General features: G+C 33.8%; 3 non-coding genes across 3 annotated transcripts; 2 read left to right on the forward strand and 1 right to left on the reverse strand.

Annotated features, from left to right (window-relative positions):
- The first annotated feature begins 2,547 nt into the window (after positions 1-2,547).
- On the forward strand, positions 2,548-2,634 carry TRNAS-GGA (transfer RNA serine (anticodon GGA)). The gene has a single exon. It is a non-coding gene; the product is annotated as a tRNA-Ser (tRNA).
- Positions 2,635-3,853: 1,219 nt separating this feature from the next.
- On the reverse strand, positions 3,854-3,926 carry TRNAT-UGU (transfer RNA threonine (anticodon UGU)). The gene has a single exon. It is a non-coding gene; the product is annotated as a tRNA-Thr (tRNA).
- A 1,667-nt stretch (positions 3,927-5,593) lies between these two features.
- On the forward strand, positions 5,594-5,666 carry TRNAF-GAA (transfer RNA phenylalanine (anticodon GAA)). Its single transcript has one exon. It is a non-coding gene; the product is annotated as a tRNA-Phe (tRNA).
- Positions 5,667-5,957: the final 291 nt, after the last annotated feature.

Here is a 5,957-nt window from a genome sequence, read left to right on the forward strand (position 1 = left end):
ATAGCTTGTTTCCAATATTCAGCAGCTTGATCAAACCAAGCTTCCGCAATTTCCGAATCACCCTGTAGAATGGCCTGTTCTCCTCGGTCGGAATAGGAAGTTCCTTCCCTTAGAACCGTACTTGAGAGTTTCCTACCTCATACGGCTCAGAAATTGCTATCTGAATTTCCCCTATCTTAACTGAATTCGATTTATCAAAAATCGATCCAATTTGTTCTTGGGTTAAGCAGAAGAAATTAATTACCTAAGTTTCAAACCCTAATTTTTATCAATAATCTGTTTGATCTTTTTTCCCACCTTCAGAAGAATGAAGCATAGATAGATATAGAGCCTTCGTTCAAATTTTCTGAGAGGTAACTATCCCCGTTTCATATATGAAATCTCTATAGAATCCTTGAAAAAGACTTTTTTCCATAAGAAAGAAAAAAGAACTTACTATCTTTGGGATCTGATACTACACCGCTGCTTAATCCCTTAGTGGATCGGCTCTATTACATAAGCGGATTCCTAAATTTTGCCCCATATCATGGGATAAGTAAGCAGTTTTTTTTAGTTGTATCGACCCAGTCGCTCACTAATTGATCTTTACGGTGCTTTCCTCTATCAATTTGAGAAACTTTATCCATAGAGTAGTAGTATAGGCCATACTTTCTTCGTTTTTTGATTCTCGTGAAGTGTCCTTCCTTCCTACAGCTGATAGGGAAAAATCGGTTGTTTTTACGATCCCTATGTAGAAAGCCCTTTTTTTCTAGTATTTACTAGAAAATTTGATCCTCTCTTTTTTTTTTTTCTTTCTATAGTGGAGATAGTCGCACGTAATGACAGATCACGGCCATATTATTAAAAAGCTTGCGGTAAGAAGGGGTTTCGTTCTAGTGCCCGGAAATAATATTCCAAAGCCTTTGTATGCTCTCCATTGCTTGTGTGTATAAGGCCTATGTTATAGAGTATATAACTTCGATCATAGGGATCGATTTCTAGTCGCGTAGCTTCATAATAATTTTGCAAAGCTTCCGCATAATTTCCTTCGGATTGAGCCAACATCCGTTACGGTCGTTCATTCTATTCAAAAAATCTCCGTTCCAAAACCGTACATGAGGTTTTCATCTCATACGGCTCCTCCCTTCTGTACATAATAGTACTAAGCGAAATAATCTATAGAATCAAAATAGAATTAGTCCCGTCTCATTATGAACCGAAAGGGGCTGGTATTTTTCCAAGAAATCTCTAGCCAACCTTCCCACAAGAGGTTTTTCTTAACACCAATGAATTCTATTAATGCTAGAGGAAAACGATAGCTCCAATAATTTCTTTGTTCTCAACGCCTCCTATTTAGAGGAATTAGCTACTTCAACGATCTTTGATGGTTATAGGGGTATCCAAAGTACAAACCTGATGGTTGTTTGTTATCCCAACCATTCTTCCCAGCCCTGATACCGATCAGGAAAGGGGTAATTTCTAACAAAGTTTTTCTCTTGTTGATTCCTATTTCTAGGTGTAGTGCTTTTCTCCCCTATGCTGCCTACGGATACTAATAGAGTAGGATTGGCCTGTAATCCATACCATACCATATCCTGTAGGTGTAACCTTTCGCTCAATACTCAAATCTACAATTGAAGTATCTGAAGCCGCATCAATCGAGGATACACGACGGAAGGAATTGTTAGTTCGCCTCACCTTCCCGAAGCGTGGGTTTGTTTGCTTTACAAATTTGGTTCTCTCTATGCCAACCCCCCTCTCTTTTTCGTAAGACTGAGGTATAGGTAGGGCTAAAAAAAAGCAAAAAAAAGAGTCAAATCGCACCATCTCTATAATAAGTAAATGCCTTTTTTTCTCCTGAGGTTGTCGGAATTATTCGCAATAAAATATTGGCTACAATTGAGGAGGTCTTATCAATGAAATTTCCATTTCCACGGGATCTAGGCATAATTCCCAACCCATTCTATATAGAATTGTTTTCATTCCTTCACAAAATAACATAAAAACAAACACATTCGATTCTTATAATTATAAATAGATTGATCCATATGCTCTACTCTAAATCCATATGCTTTAAATGGATAAGAGAGATATGGATTTTCCGCTCAGCTCAAATTGTATCCTTTTCCTTCTGCTTGGACACGAAGAGATATGAAATATTTGACTAAGACTGGATTTCATTCCACTTTCCTATTTCTGAACAACAACTTATGTTATCAACTATTTCGTGTTTTCAAAGTTATTAATTGTCTCATACCCTATTTTTGATTTCGATAGTATGGTGTAGCGTATCTTATGCAAACGGAATTCTAAGGTTTCTTTATTTTATTATGCAATAAGAAGAATTCTTCCATTTTCTTTTTCTTTAGTTGCGGGAAAACCCAAATTAAAACTTTTATTTTATAGCGAGCGCAATTTCTAGTAAAAAATCCTGTATCCTTCCACTTAGATCAAAAGGAATTTTTCCAATAGAACTATGGAACCCCCGAGTGGTTGCGGTTGTACCTGTACTGCAGGAATAAGAAAACTCGCTATTCACTCAGTTTATTTTCCATAATAAGTTATGTAGGAGAGATGGCCGAGCGGTTCAAGGCGTAGCATTGGAACTGCTATGTAGACTTTTGTTTACCGAGGGTTCGAATCCCTCTCTTTCCGTTTTTCTTAATTCATCAACGTTAAGGATCACAATGTATCAAATCAAATAACAATTTTTTCCAGCAATAATATAATATCTTATATTATCTTATTTTGATTTAATAGAAATTAGAAATTCTCTATAGCAAATTACTGTGGTATGTAAAATACACATAGAGGAAAAAAGAAAAAAGGATCCTAATCCTAGGGTTAATCAATTTTAGCTAGTTGATGGGAAAATACAAATTAATGGTAATGGTCTTAGGGCGATTTAGTTCGGGGAAAGGGGAAGGGGAAGAAAATTCTATGAACCTTTCCTTTTTTCGTTAAGTTCAAGTCTGACGAGAGTAATATTCTACAACTAACAACTCATTTATTTTGAGACCGACCCACTTCCTATCTAGGATTTTATTTACTAGTCCTTTATATTCCAACGTGTCAATCGCCAAATGCTTTGGCAATTTCCCCGGGTCCGATGAAGCAATATAATTTTGAACCAGACCTTTTGATCTTTGGTTATCTTTCGTAGTAATAATATCTCGGGGTTTGCAACGAAAACTTGGTATATTGACTATACGACCATTAACTAAAATATGTCTATGGTTGACTAATTGGCGGGCCCCAGGAATGGTTGAAGCCATACCCAATCGAAAAAGGATATTATCCAAACGCATTTCAAGTAATTGTAGTAAAACCTGGCCTGTTGACCTTTTTGCTTTTCCAGCGATATGTACATATCTAAGTAATTGTCGTTCTGTCAGACCATAATGAAAACGCAATTTCTGTTTTTCTTGAAGACGAATACGATATTGCTCCTTTTTCCCAGAATTGAATTTTTTTTTAAGATTACTTCCGGATTTAGGTGTTTTTCTAGTGAGTCCTGGTAAAGCTCCCAGACGGCGTATTTTTTTTAAACGAGGTCCTCGATAACGGGACATGAAGACTCCTTTTTTTATTTTATTGAAATTTCATTTTACACAATTAATTTCATTGTATTTACATTACAGAATACATCGAAATTAAAACTGAATTAAACTACAGGATAAACAGAGTAAAATCAACTAAAGTACCCCAAAAAATGGAATTTCATCAAAATCTTTTTTTTTTGTATATATATTATTTATTTTATTGTTTTGTATCTAGCAAAATTGTAAGGTAAAAAACATAAAAGATCCTGGATTCTCCATTTAATTCGGAAAAAAAGAGATTCTTGTTCGTAGAACATCGATAGAGAAAAAAAAGCCGACTATCGGATTTGAACCGATGACCCTCGCATTACAAATGCGATGCTCTAACCTCTGAGCTAAGTGGGCTTACATAACGGAAATAGTGTAACAAATAGAAATAGGTATAGTATAGGAAATCCGTAAAATCTCAGATATTAGTTATTAATCTTAGCTATTAACTAGTTCTAAATTTGAAGTTATACTTATAAAAATAAAAAAATACTAAAACTTCTTAAAGATAAAGTTAGCTTGATATGCTTAACTATAGGATATTAAAAAATAAAATTATAGAATTTATTGGTATTTTCATTCGATCATTATAGACTTTATTATTTGTTAATAATTTGAGGATTAATATTTCACTAAGGGGAACATAGAGTCAGAGTAAATAAAATTGCTAATTCTGATTAGAAAAAAAGAATAAATATCAAGCGTTATAGTATAATTTTGAATACTATAAAAAAGTAAGACGGGAGGTGGGGGAGATAAAAACTTTTGGATATATTGATTCGGATTGAATTGCAAATACATCAAGGATAGAATCAATTCAATTCTGAATTGCAATAAGCAAGCGAGGTCTCTCAAATAGAGTCGAACTGAACTGCTAGACTACGTTGAGTGATGAACTCAATGATTCAAAAAAAAAACTAAGAGATGGATGAAATTACACAAGGAATCCTGGTCTCAAAGAAGAGGGAAATGGGGATATGGCGAAATCGGTAGACGCTACGGACTTGATTGTATTGAGCCTTGGTATGGAAACCTGCTAAGTGGTAACTTCCAAATTCAGAGAAACCCTGGAATTAAAAAAGGGCAATCCTGAGCCAAATCCGTGTTTTGAGAAAACAAGGGGTTCTCGAACTAGAATACAAAGGAAAAGGATAGGTGCAGAGACTCAATGGAAGCTGTTCTAACGAATCGAGTTAATTACGTTGTGTTGTTAGTGGAATTCCTTCTAGTTCTAAATTAGAGAAAGAGGGGTTTTATACCTTATACATTTAATAAACACGTATAGATACTGACATAGCAAACGATTAATCACAGAACTCATATTATATTCTAATTATAATATAGGTTCTTTATCTTTTTTAAAAATGAAATTAGAAATGATAATGATTATGAAATAAAAAACTCATATCATAATTTTTTTTTTTCATTATTGTGAATCCACTCCAATCGAATATTGAATAATCAAATTCTTCAATTAAAATTCAAAGTTTTCGAGATCTTTAAAAAAGTGGATTAATCGGACGAGGACAAAGAGAGAGTCCCATTCTACATGTCAATACTGACAACAATGAAATTTCTAGTAAAAGGAAAATCCGTCGACTTTATAAGTTGTGAGGGTTCAAGTCCCTCTATCCCCAAATCCTCTTTTATTCCCTAACTATACTATATTATTATTATTTATCCTCTTTTTTTTTTTCTTTTTATCAATGCACTTTTTTTTCTTTTTATCAATGCAATGGGTTTAAGATTCATTAGCTTTCTCATTCTACTCTTTCACAAAGGAATGCGAAGAGAACTCAATGGATCTTATCCTATTCATTGAATAGATTTCTTTTTTATTAGAGTATCGGCAAGAAATCTTGGTTATTCACTCTATTTTTAAGTTTTATTTAAGTAAACCATGCACAATGCATAGGACTACCCCCCCCATTTTCAAATTTAAAATTTGAAATACTTTAATTAATTTTTAGTCCTTTTAATTGACATAGATACAAATACTCTACTAGGATGATGCACAAGAAAAGGTCAGGATAGCTCAGTTGGTAGAGCAGAGGACTGAAAATCCTCGTGTCACCAGTTCAAATCTGGTTCCTGGCAGAGAAAAAAAAAAAAAAGATCCCCGAATAGGTATTGATCCAAATACCTCGAGATGGATTGTGATACATATTCATTAATAATATTTATTCATCTAAGTGGATAAATCTATAATATAAATATAGAGGCACTTCTTTTTCTTTTTAAAGAAGTTTTAAAATATATCTTTTCTTTATGATAAAGAAGGGGGTGAGATTCCCCTTTATTTTTTTGCGTTTCTTAATTTTGTATTCCGCTATTCCGACGAATATTTTTTTAGTCTTGCTTATCTTTATCTTATCTTATTTTCCTAGT

This window comes from Triticum urartu, unplaced genomic scaffold (genome assembly GCF_056163025.1).
Source record: "Triticum urartu cultivar PI428250 unplaced genomic scaffold, HENAU_Tu73 scaffold2, whole genome shotgun sequence".
In the NCBI taxonomy this organism is placed as follows: Eukaryota; Viridiplantae; Streptophyta; class Magnoliopsida; order Poales; family Poaceae; genus Triticum; species Triticum urartu.